Source organism: Tursiops truncatus, chromosome 11, assembly GCF_011762595.2.
Source record: "Tursiops truncatus isolate mTurTru1 chromosome 11, mTurTru1.mat.Y, whole genome shotgun sequence".
Taxonomy (NCBI): domain Eukaryota; kingdom Metazoa; phylum Chordata; class Mammalia; order Artiodactyla; family Delphinidae; genus Tursiops; species Tursiops truncatus.
Window position 1 is genome coordinate 17382504 of NC_047044.1, and position 13437 is coordinate 17395940.

Sequence of the window (13437 nt, forward strand, 5' to 3'; positions counted from 1 at the left end):
AGGTCTTTGAAAACTGAGAGCACTTAAGTTTTGCATGTCTCAGGGCCACAAGTTGCTGAAGTGTAATTTATGTTGCCACCACCAAGCAGTGGAGGGATGAGGCAGGTGCAGGAGAGTGCAGGGGAGCTCAGGATGGGGGCAGAAAAGGCACATGTGGCCTTTGGGGGAAGCTAAGCTGTGCTTCAAATATTATCCTTCTTGAAATATGGTCAGAGAGAAAAGACCACTGCAGCTGTATCCTATTACACACGCCCACACTTCCCATTTCCCTCCCTCCCTCCCTCTTAGGGAATCCAAGATGTAAGGCTGAACCTCACTCCACAGTCCCTCCGAAGACATGCAATGGGATGGGAATGAACCCAAGGAGGGGCAAGAAAGGACCTGAGTTACCGTAGCGATTTTCCCCAGGAAAATATTTCCCATTTTGAGACTTTTTTTTTTTTCAAACAACAAAAAAAGCTTTCTGGCAATATGGAGAGACTGAGTCCCATCTTTTCTCCGAAAAGTAAGGAAGTCATGCACAAGATCCTCGCTGGCATGATAAGCAGGAAGGCCTGCCTCCTTGGGGTGCAGCACACACATGCAGGCTGCGTTTAGATATGAAAATTCCTTCAAAGTCAGCCAGGCAGGCTCTATTTGCGCGGGCAAATTAAAAAGCTGTAAAACAATAATGAGGTGTTTGCAAATGATTCCAGCTACAAGGGGATGTGAGAGCCACTTGCTTGTCTATATATATGAGACATGGCCAGGTGTGTCAGAAAGGGTTCTGGTTCAGGGCTTGTGACCAACTACTATCCGGTGACCCAGGGAGAAGGGGGACAGGAACAAGCTGAACATATTTTGAGTTCCTATTATACACCATGCCGAACGCCAGGGACTTTAGTAAACGTTATTTAACCTTCCCTTCCTCACTCCCATCCTGAAACGTAAGTGTTATCATTCCCGTTTTACAGACGAGGAAGCAAGTGCAGAGAGGTATCTGCAAAGAGTCACACAGCCAGTAACTCACAGACTCTCTAAACTAATATAGCAGGTAACGTTTATTATCTGAATGTTATCAACAGAGATCTACCTGATGTAGGAGAGGGGGAGGAGCAGAGCAGACATGAAACACACCGAAAGCAGCATTTCACAACCCTGGGTCCAGCCCTTATTAAGAATAATAATGTGGGTTTCCCTGGTGGCGCAGTGGTTGAGAGTCCGCCTGCCGATGCAGGGGACACGGGTTCGTGCCCCGGTCCGGGAAGATCCCACATGCCGCGGAGCGGCTGGGCCCGTGAGCCATAGCCGCTGAGCCCGCACGTCCGGAGCCTGTGCTCCGCAACGGGAGAGGCCACAACAGTGAGAGGCCCGCGTACCGCAAAAAAAAAAAAAAAAAAAAAAAGAATAATAATGTGAAAACATGTCAATGAGGTTTTAAGTTACTTACTAAAAGTAATGGAACGCAGTTAACGTATCTGTCTGACACAGCTGGGTCAAAATGTTGACATCAAAGTGTTCAAACACCACGGACTTCATTGACAGGGGGTAGAACAAAGTGGCTAAAGATGTCAGCCCTAAGGGTGGTAGAATACCTGCTTCAATCTCGGCTCCTACACTAGAGCCAGATGAGTGATCTTCTGCAAGTTCTGGGTCCCAGTTTTCTCACCGATAAGATGGGAACGAGAGAACTTGCCTTTTAAGATTAAGAGGATTACGTGAGATGAAAGCACCAACGTTGCCAACCATGATTCATGTCATTTTCATGTTTTTTAACTTCTCTGAAACCGAGGGGCATCTTACAGTCATAGCCTTTTTCGATCGGATAGGATGATGACGATGGTGGGGACAATCCCTGACGCTCTCCACAGACCTGTGGGCCTTCCTTCATCCCCATCCCCATGCCTCATCTTAAAGTCCAAACCCCTGGAAGGAATGTGTCCCCCCTGCCTTTCTCCCTCCCTCTCTCCTTCTCAGTCTCCCCTGACCGCAAATTTAATGCTTTCTTTTCCAAGCCAAGATAAATATCCTCAAGTCCAAATAACACAGTGCCGCAGCATCAAAATGCCCTGTACCCTCTGAGGGTGACCCCAAAGAGAAGGCTCGCTCGGGTGCAGGCAGGAGGCTCCAGGATAAGCAGCCCCCTGAGACAGCCCGGTACCCAAGCCATTCATCACAACGCCGAGGTCCCTGAACCAGTGGCCTGAGTAACACTGGAAGCCACCACACCCTGTGAGTGTCAGGGCAGAGTGGAGTAACGGTCTTTAGCAGAACCAAGAAAGATCCCCTTATTATAAGACCCAACCCTCCTCCAAATAACTGCCTGGACTTCACTGTCAGAGGGTAGAGCAAAGTGGCTAAAGATGTTAGCCCTAAGGGTGATAGAATTTTTTTTAATTAATTTATTTATTTTATATTTATTTTTGGCTGTGTTGGGTCTTCGTTTCTGTGCGAGGGCTTTCTCCAGTTGCGGCGAGCGGGGGCCACTCCTCATCGCGGTGCGCGGGCCTCTCACTGTCGCGGCCTCTCCCGTTGCAGAGCACAGGCTCCAGACACGCAGGCTCAGTAGTTGTGGCTCACGGGCCTAGCCGCTCCGCGGCATGTGGGATCTTCCCGGACCGGGGCACAAACCCGTGTCTCCTGCACTGGCAGGTGGATTCCTAACTACTGTGCCACCAGGGAAGCCCAGGGTGATAGAATTTTTGAGGCCATAAATCCCAGACAGTGTCTCCAATGTTAAGCCACCAAATCAAATAACAACCAGCTTTCGAAACGTTTGAAAAACCACAACATCAAAAGCAACAAACAGGGGTAGAGTTTTCTCGATTATCAAGCTTTTCTCCCATAAACTTTGTTAAACCGTTGACACAGTCATGCTTGACATATATGTGAATAGATATATACATACACTGATATATAATACTAATACTCAAAAATATTAATAGATCATGGTGATTTCTCGGTGATCCTCCATCTGACCAAGTCTGAGGTTATTCCTCCAGCAGAAGGTCAAGGAGGTCAGCATCCTGGGAGCAGGACCCAAGTCCATAAGAGCGAGGATGCAGGAAGCATCTGCTTCTAAGAGGTTCTGATGGGAGAAGTAAGCTCCTGGATGTCCAAGGTCAAAGGCGAGTGACTTCACGGAGAGGGAAATCAGGACCGAAGTGGGAGGGCCACAGAAACAGAGGGAAAGCACTTTGGCCTTTCACTTCCTTCTGATCTCAATAAACATCAACACACGCTTTTCACGATGAGCATAATTGAGCTTCAGGGTATTTGGAAACAGGCAGCCCAATGTCGAACTTAAACTTAAGTAATTAAACTTCTTTGTAATTAAACATTTTTGTTTTAACATCCTGACCTTCACTATGCTGGCCCATGCATGTAGTCAAAGCTTTTGGCTTTACTTTAGTCAAATCGAGAAACCAATTTTTAGTTTCAATTTTCTTTTATACTCTTGCTTAAGCCTAGACTCTTCCTTCTTGTTAACAGAAATCCCCAAAGATAGTTTATCCCCCAAATTTATAACGTATGGGGGAAAAGTCATAAATGATTTCTGACTTCAATCCCTTAATGAAATAACTGAAGGGCCGTGACAGCAAAAAGCAAATGGTTTTATTCAAAATTCAAGCCTTTTCTTCAAATGTCTATCGGAAATAAAAGGGACTGGGCTTCCCTGGTGGCGCAGCGGTTAAGAATCCGCCTGCCAATGCAGGGGACACGGGTTCAAGCCATGGTCCGGGAAGATCCCACACACCGCGGAACAGCTAAGCCCGTGCGCCACAACTAGTGAGCCTGCACTCTAGAGCCCGCAAGCCACAACTACTGAAGCCCACGCACCCTAGAGCCTATGCTCCGCAACAAGAGAAGCCACCGCAATGAGAAGCCTGTGCACCGCAACGAAGAGTAGCCCCTGCTCGATGCAACTAGAGAAAGCCCACGCACAGCAACTAAGACCCAATGTAGCCAAAAATAAATAAATAAATGAAATTTTTAAAAAAGAAGAAATAAAAGGGACTGATTACCTAGGGTTGACCTTATGTGACCATTATCTGTGGTCTTCAATTACAAATAACCATTTGTAAATAACCATTCCATGTGCCTCTCAACGATCACTGCCGGTGATAATTGAGGGTGTGGTGACCCAAGCCATTCAGAAGCAGTAGGTGATCCAAAACGTCGCTTCTGGTCAGCTGGGGCTGCTAAGCGGGCTCCTTGAACGTTTAGCTTTTATCTCCAGTTACATTTGGCCTCAAAAGTTTCTCCAACGACCTTGTGTTTTGTGAGCACAGCAGCAGAATCGGGGTTGGGAGGGCAGGGATGCAGCCCAGGGGATTCACCAACACACTGGCAATTGGAAGTTACCTGTGTTGGAATGGACGTATTCTCCTGAAACTCCATTGGAGGTGAAAGAGTAAAACAGCCCATTCCTGACACGGAATGAATAACAATGAATACTTGTTTAGCTGTATGCCTATTCCAGTGGGCCTTCCACACGCATCCTCACTGCCTCTTGTTTTAAAAAGGAGAAATCCCCGATCAGAGAGGTTCAGTGATGTACCCACGGTCCCAAGATGAATCATGATGCCTCCATTCTATCAATGAGGAAATGGAGGCTTAGGGACATAAGTGACTTGCTCAGGGGCACAGAGCTCAGTGGTGGAACAGAGACTCAAACCCAGGTAATACAGGCCCAGGTTCAGTCTTATCCCTCTGCACAAAAGGTGCCTCCTTTATGGAAGTTTGTTTTAAAAAGGCAGGGGAGAGGGCTTCCCTGGTGGCGCAGTGGTTGAGAGTCCGCCTGCCGATGCAGGGGACATGGGTTCGTGCCCAGGTCCGGGAAGATCCCACATGCCGCCGAGCGGCTGGGCCCGTGAGCCATGGCCGCTGAGCCTGCGCGTCCGGAGCCTGTGCTCCGCAACGGAAGAGGCCACAACAGTGAGAGGCCCGCGTACCACACACACACACAAAAAGGCGGGGGAGGGGTTGTGCATGGAAAGAAATATTCTTTGAGCATCCACACTGTCCTGGGACCACAGAGGTGAAAGAGAACAGATCAGCCCTCACTGAGCTTCAAGGCTCAATAGTGCCCTTTGTTGTTCTTCTAGCAACCTTCTCTGATTCTTTAAGGGTAACAACAGAAGCATGTAATAAAGCTCCTTAATAGATACCTAGGCACCAACTCATATGGCTTCTTCCTTATGTCAGAGACCATGTTAAATTCCTTTTTGTACCTCCTACTTTGAGTGGGGTCAGTACAAAATAAGTCCTCCATAAACACAATATTTAGTCAATCAATTAATCTGATTTTGCAGCTGAGACGATTGTACATCACAAGAGCCCAGAACCTTCCTAGAAGTTTTTACTCAGGAATGTGAGGGGTCTGGCTCTCGAGCGATGGTTGGTGTCCAAACAATAGAGCCAGCTTTCCATGTCTCCTCAAGCACCCCTATCACAGAGGGCTCTGTTGAGTTCTTTGTGTAGCTTATATCTGAATCATTTCCCAGACTGAAAGGACAGTGACTAAATAACATCAGATGGGACTTCAGAATTCTGGGAAAGGATAAGCCACACCAGAAAGCTGATGACTCAATATTCCACTTTTCAAACCAGCTGTGCCGCCATCCTGGAAAGAGAGCCTCGGTGCCCAGGGCTCTCATCAGAGCAGAGGCAGGGGGTTCCAAAACGTAACCAGGAAGATCAAGATCTTAGGAAAGAAACTGAAACGTCTGCCCAGGAGCAAAGACTGATTCTACCCGAGTACAGGAAAAGGCAATTGGAGAAGGCACATAATCTATAAATGATTTTGGAAAGACTTCTCGTTCCAGGAAAACTTATCTTCAGGGTTTTTCTTTTAATATTGCAAAGCCAACCAGTCAATGGAAGCCAGAGCTCAAGGACTAGAAAGGTCTGATGCAGCGGAAAGTCAGTGGGCTGGGGACCAGGAGGCCCGTGTTGGGCTGGGTTCCTAACTAGCAGGGTGACCTTGGGTAAGCACCCACCCCCTTTTCTGGGTCTCAATTTCCTCATCTTTAAATAAGGGGGGTGGGCTTCCCTGGTGGTGCAGTGGTTGAGAGTCCGCCTGTCGATGCAGGGGACACGGGTTCGTGCCCCGGTCCGAGAAGATCCCACGTGCCGCGGAGCAGCTGGGCCCGTGAGCCATGGCCGCTGAGCCTGCGCGTCCGGAGCCTGTGCTCCGCAATGGGAGAGGCCACAACAGTGAGAGGCCCGTGTACGGCAAAAAAAAAAAAAAATAAGGGGGGTTACTCTATAGAAGTTCCCTTCCAGCTGCAAAATTCAATCCTTCTGTAACTCAGTGCACGTGCTGATCCAACGCCCTCCCCTCCACTGCTGTGAGGCTCACCAAATTCCATTGGCAACGTGCTCCACCACTGAACAAGCCAGCTTTTGTAGGCCTTCTCAGAGTGGTAACCACAGAAATGAACCCAAATGCACCAAAAAATGTAAATGGGTCGTGAGCGCTCTCATACGTATGAAGTCAGCAGTGTGAAATTTATAACAAGATGGTCTACAGATCTTTCGTTGACACACGGTAAAAAAAAAAAAAAAAAAAAAAAAAAAAAAAAAAAAAAAAAAAATCTCCTCTTAAATATAAAAAGGCCCATTTGTTCTCAACTCAATCAGTCTTGAGTCGGCAGCATCTGAAACCCTAGTCCCAGTTGTGACCGTGGGTTGCCTCTTAGCGACACACACATAGGAGGGAAACTTGGATTCTTTACAGAGATAGCCTCTATTCTGCTGGGGAACTGGGGGAGGCAGGGGAAGTTGCCTTTGGCATCGACCAGCCCTTGGCATTGACCAGACAATGAACTCATCGTCCTGCCTGGCCCAGAAATAGAAATTGAACGTTAAACATAGCTCACCAGCATCTCCTCCACCAGCATCTCAGACTGAGGTTAAGTGGCTCACAAGAAAGTCTGAAGCGGGGATGCTTACTTAATGCTTAAGAATTTACCCCATCACCCCAATAACCCCCGCTGCTCCACTGGCATCTGAAAGAAATGATTAAGCACCTAATGTGTACACAGCCCTTCCCTCCTAGACTGTTCCAGAAGGAGCCCTCTGGACTGGGCTGCATGCCCAGCACCGTGAACGCACTTCATGCCGCCGAACTGTGCGCCTAAAGATGGTTAAAATGGTCACTTTTACGATATGTATATCTTACCACAATTTTTTTAAAGATACCAAAAAAAAAAAAAGACTTAGACTGCAGCCCCCAGACACACCTAATCATACTGATACAAAATAGAAACACTCAGCCAGCGAGCTATTTCCAGCCTGTCCCCAAAATGTCTGGGGCCGATGATAATAGCCTCTCCCCTGGCCAAAGTAACCACGAAATTTGTTTAAGCATCATGCCTAGAGCCTTAGAGGAAATCCAGAGCCATTTCCACCCTTCCCAAAGCGCTCAGTACTGAGACCTAGACTAGTGGTTCTCCAACCTGAAAGCCCCTCAGGACTGCCTGGGGGGAGGTCAATGCAGATTCCAGGGTCCCATGACCAAGATCCTGATTCAACAGGCCTCTCTCAAAGCCCAGGAATGTGCCCTTTTAAAAATGTCCCAGGTGATTTGGAGGAACTTGGGGTGTATTAAAGGGTTGAGCAGGGGGTTAGGTGGACCGGATGCAGCCCTTACATGGGCTTTAGAATCAGCCAAAGGGGTGTGGCCACGGGGACTGCCGCCAGCCCCTGCTCCCCAGTGAAGGCTGCTAGGGGCTCTTTCCCAACTTCAAGGAGGCCCTTGGCTTTGAATCCTTGAATAAGTCTGGGCAAAGGAGAGAGTGCGGTTCCACCACCTTCCCCACGGCTAGTGGACCTTCCGCCAGAACCAGAACACCCAGATTCCAGGCCCGACTCTCTTCCACACCCTTTTCATGACCATGCCTCAGTCTTCTCCCTCTGTAAAATGGGCCTGATAGTACCTGCCCTGGCTGACACCTCAGGCTGTTGCATGAGGGGTTCCAGGCCCTGTTCTCCCAACTGCGTGGCCTTGGGCTCTTTACATTTCACCTCTCTAGACCTCAGCTTCCATATCATTCAAAGGGGAATAAAAAGAGTACTAAGCGGGCTTCCCTGGTGGCGCAGTGGTTGAGAGTCCACCTGCTGATGCAGGGGACACGGGTTCGTGCCCCGGTCCGGGAAGATCCCACATGCCGCGGAGCGGCTGGGCTCATGAGCCATGGCCGCTGGGCCTGCGCGTCCGGAGACTGCGCTCCGCAACGGAAGAGGCCACAACAGTGAGAGGCCCGCGTACCAGGACAAAAAAAAAAGAGTACTAAGCTCACAGAGCTCTCATAGGGACTAAAGAGACTAATGCAAGAAAAACTCTCAACCCACTGGAACACAGACAAGGAGCACTTAAGAAATATTAACTATTATTGTATTTATTAATACGCTGCACTTGGGGGCGCTTGGTAGGGAACAAATCTAAGAGATGACCGTTTTCACACTTTTATTATTTAAGAAAAGACCAGAACTTGTGCGTGCCACCCACCCTGTGATTACAAATCACGGCCCTTTGGCTTAGAGGTGATAAGCATGACTTTGAGAAGCCAACGCTTTTATTTCAAAAGTGAGTTTCTCCACTCTCTATCGGAAAGGCCTCCAACCCTGCTGCTCCCGGAACGGCCTCCCTCAGAAGGGAGCCACTTGGGGACTCCGTGACTCAGGCAGGACGGTCTGCAGACTGCATTCCACCTCACCCACTGATGTCACCTTCCAGCCACACAGAACCACTCAGAGATCTCAGAAGACACCCAGGAATTTCTGTTCCTTCCTACGGTCAAGCTGTTCCTGCTTCCAGAACTTTCTATGCTTCAGCCAAGACCCTCTTCACCCAGATTGTCACTCGGGCTGCAGCTCAGTTGCCCCGCCTGAGGGAGGCCTTCTCCAGCATCCCCTTCATCCCATTATCCTGTGTGTCTTCCTTAGAGCACTGATCCCCCGACCTGAAGGGACCTCATCACAGTTCCCTCCCTCCTGAACGTCAAGCTCTAAGACGCCCCCTGCCCGGCTCACGGCAACAACAGTGCCTGGCACACTGCAAAATACTTGACGCCTGAATCGCACATCTCAGCCAGGGCGAACATGGAACCCAGGTACCCTGAGGTGGTCCCATCCATGCCTGTGGGCCTGCAGCCAAGTTTAAAAGCTCTTCCTTTCATTCTAACAAGTGGCTGGTTTGATGGTGAACCTTGCACTGCTCTAATGAGAGGTGATACAGCCCAGGGGTTAGGAGCCTGGAAGTTCTAGAATCAGACCAACTTTGGTATCAGCCCCAAGCTGCCACTTCCTACCATGTTGTCCTCAGCAAGTCATGACTGTCTAATAAAACCATCCTCGGAGTATTTCAGAGAGACTGAAAGATAGCACGCATGTAGGCACCTGATACATGGCACGTGGTAGATAGTCAATAAATGTTATTATAAATAATAATAATAGCATTTTTTCTCCTCTGAAGACAGAGGGCCGAGTCCACCACCTACCAGTCATGTGACCTTGGCCAATTTACCTACTACCCCTGCCATTTCTCATCTCTGAAGTGAGAAGACAGCGCTCCGCGGCCGCAGCCTGGTCGCCGGCCCTGCCATGTCCTGGGCCATGGTCTTTGGGCTTCTGGCTGTGCTGCTGCTGACCCGCCGGCGCACGCGGTGAGGAAGCAGGCGTAGGGAAGCAAAGTCACGCGGCCAGCGAGAAGCATGGCTGGGATTTGAAGCCAGGAAGTGTGGTGCTGAAGTCAGGCTCATAACCATCCTGCCCTCCTGCCTCTTGTGCAAACATCGCCGCTCCTGTGTCCTGTCTGTGGGCTCAGACCTGGAGTGGGAGAGGGCTGGTGCACACTGGTCTCCTCCAGCCCTGTGCTGTGCCAGCCCTTAAACGGAGCCTTTGGGAGAAGCCGGCTCACAGAGAGGCGACCTGGAGAGCCTCCGCCGGAGGGCAGTATCCCCTGGTTGGGCTATGCTTTGGAGTTTGGAAAAGATGCTGCCAGCTTCCTCACTAGGATGAAGGAGAAGCACGGTGATATCTTTACTGTGCTGGTGGGGGGCAGGTATGCCACCGTCCTCCTGGACCCACACTCCTATGACATGGTGGTGTGGGAGCCTCGCACCAGGCTGGACTTCCACGCCTACGCCGTCTTCCTCATGGAGAGGATTTTTGACGCGCAGCTTCCGCATTACAGCCCCAGCGATGAAAAGTCCAAGATGAAACCGACTCTCCTCCACAAAGAACTCCAGGCGCGCACGGAAGCCGTGTATGCCAACCTCCACACTGCCCCGCTGGGTGACACCAGGGAAGCAGGCAGTGGCTGGCATGCGACGGGACTCCTCGAATTCTCCTACAGCTGCCCGCTCGGAGCCGCTACCTGACTCTGCACGGTGTCGAGGCAGCGCCCCACACCCGGGAGAGCCAGGCCCAGGACGGCATCCACTCAGCCGACGGCTTCCACGCCTTCCGCCAGCTCGACCTGCTGCTCCCCAAACTGGCACGTGGCTCCCTGTCACTGGGGGATAGGGAGCAGGTGTGCAGGGTCAAAGGCCGCCTGTGGAAGCTGCCGTCCCCAGCCAGGCCGGCCACTCGGGCCCACCGGAGCAAATGGCTGGAGAGTTACCTGCTGCACCTGGAGGAGGCGGGTGTGTCGGAGCAGATGCAGGCGCGGGCTCCGGCGCTGCAGCTCTGGGCCACGCAGGGGAGCATGGGTCCCGCTGCCTCTGGCCCCTGCTCTTCCTCAAGAATCCCGAGGCCCTGGCTGCTGTCCGTGGAGAGCTGGAGCCTATTCTCTTGCGAGTAGAGCAGCCCATTTCGCAGATGACCACCCTCCCACGGAAGGTTTTGGACAGCGTGCCTGTGCTGGACAGCGTGCTGAGGGCCTCAGGCTCACCGCTGCACCCTTCATCACCCGCGAGGTCGTGGCGGACCTGACCTTGCCCGTGGCAGATGGGCGGGAATTCACCCTGCGATGTGGCGACTGCCTCCTCCTCTTCCCCTTCCTGAGTCCCCAGAAGGACCCGGAGAACTACACAGACCCAGAGGTATTTAAATACAACCGATTCCTGAACCCTGATGGATCAGAGAAGAAAGACTTTTACAAGGATGGGAAGCGACTGAAGAATGACAGCATGCCCTGGGGAGCGGGGCACAACCAGCGCCTGGGGAGGGGTTACGCCGTCAGCAGCACCAAACAATTCGTGCTAGCAGCGCTTTGACCTGGAGCTGATCAGCCCGGACGTGGAGATGCCCGAGCCTGACCTCGGCAGGTACGGCTTCGGGCTGACGCAGCCGGAACGTGACGTGCCTGTCCGTTACCGCATCCAGCCTTGGGCTCGGGGGCAGATGGGACTCCACGCACCCAGCCTGCCCCTAGTGGCCCAACGTTCTGTGCCTGCGCTCGGCCTGGGTACAGAGCTTTGAACACCCAACGGTGCCAAGCATTATCCCTTCCCTACTGTTCTTCCTAGAAGGCTGTGTCTGGTGGAGGGGAAAGAAGGGGAGCGAAGAAAAGACACCAAAAGCTCTGCGGATTATCTGCTGCAAAGGTTAAGTTCCAAAATGAGGCTCTTTCCGCTCCCAGCTCCTCTCACCTTTATGATATCCACTAAAGCTAGGGCGGACGGGGCAAAACTAGGAGACCCCACTGCTCTGCCCCCAGCCCCACGGGCTGCCGTCCAAGGAAGGCCCTGACAGTGGTGTGGTCGAGACCCTAACCAGTCAAAGCAGATGCTGGCCATAAAAAGGCCATTTGGGGCCTAGCAGTGCATCTGTTGAAAGAAATTCTGTCCCCAAATTTTTATTAAATTACCTAAAGCCAAAAAATAGAAATAAAATAAAATGAGAAGGCTTCCTAAGCTCACAAGGTTGTTGTGAGGATCAGATGAGATCATCTGGGTAAAGCATGGTGCCTCGTACATCCTGAGCGCTCGATAACTGCAGCAATTAGGAACACCCATATTGTTGCCTTTCCTCCCCAAAGCATGAGCTCCTTGAGGGCAGGAACCCCGTGTACTCACTTCTCTATCCCTAACACTAAATGCCTGCACATTTTTCTAGAAGGAAGGAAACGAGTGGGGGTTTTTTTGAGGTCACCCCACGCCCATCACCCTCCAGCTTGATTTCTGGTGTGAGAGAGGGGGTAGATGGGACACAGAGAAGGCGCGGAGCTTGGGTTGGTTGCACAGCGCCACAAAGGTAGAAAGAGAATTTGCTGGAAGTGTGGAGGATCACAGATGGTAAAGCCCCCAGCTGCTCACACACCTACTAGTGGGAGAGGGAGGCTGGTAAATGTTACAAATGAGTCAACTTTCTCCTAGACAATAAGATCAACAAGGAAGACAGTGATGGGGAGAGGAACAAACAGGGTGAGAAGGAGAGAAACAGGCACCTGGGCTCTTGTGTAACTTAACCCTTTGGGAGGAAGGGGTGTGGTGGGGGGCACACGGGACTGGAAAGCCGTCGAGTGGGGGGACGGCAGGGGAGCCACCGATTTAATTTAGATCCTCCCCAATGGGCTGTATCACAGCCTGGCTCGCATGCTCATTTCATGCTCCTCTGACACAGATGGGAAGATCAAACCCAGGACGTGTCGGTTTTGTAGGTTATCAGATATGTCAAAACCGCTAACCGTTTCTGAATATAGCAATTTGGCAGAATGTGGAGCGGAGCTGCTCGGATGGCCAAGCGCGCTGACTGCAAAGGGTTTCTTTCGCAATCTTGTCCTCTTCTGCCAACTGTAAACTAAGATTATGAAGCAGGATCAACATGGCTACATGGAGTGTCGGCCTTCAAGAGGGAAAGCCAGGTGTTGGGGGCTCCCAGGACCACATCACCCCAATACTACCTGCACCATCATCACCGACAATGCTGTAATTTATCCCCCAATGATCCACGAGTGGGAGAACAGATGGATAAGGTATAGCCTGGGTACCCTGGAGGCACCCCAAAAATGTGGTCCCTAAATACCTAGCCTGGAATCTCTCCACTTCATTGTCTTCTAATCCCACACATAAGACTTCAATTTTCAATCAATCCAGCATGTGCACTGTGCTCCCAAGTGCCTACGACGTGCTCAGCTACGAGGCAACAAGTTAGGAAGATTACAAAATGGAATCAGACATCCTCTGAGTTCTTCTCTAAATTTTAAAAGCAACTGCTCATGACAGAATATTGAGAACATAAGGGAGACTGGTTTTTAAGTAAACTGCCCACAAATCCTAATGATTGTTCCTTGAAGTAAATTCGACAGGTTGTATTTGTCATGTGCTTTTTTCTTTTTTTCATTCAGAATATAAAACATTCTGAAAAATGAGGGGTCTCATAGACTGAGCTGTAGTAACTAATATGGCAACTCCCGGAGGGTTTTCTGTCCCTCTCTATCCCTAGAATTTCTTCCCCCACAATCACCAAGTCAAGAAGTTTGCCTTATTTTGTTTTATAAACTAGTAG

The 13437-nt window shown here is 50.6% G+C and overlaps 1 protein-coding gene and 1 pseudogene across 4 annotated transcripts in view; one reads left to right on the forward strand and one right to left on the reverse strand.

Moving 5' to 3' along the window:
- Window positions 1-13437, reverse strand: part of CHST11 (carbohydrate sulfotransferase 11) — a 286833-nt gene that overhangs the window by 166291 nt on the left and 107105 nt on the right. The window lies entirely within an intron of this gene.
- On the forward strand, window positions 9380-11570 carry LOC141275750 (prostacyclin synthase-like; annotated as a pseudogene).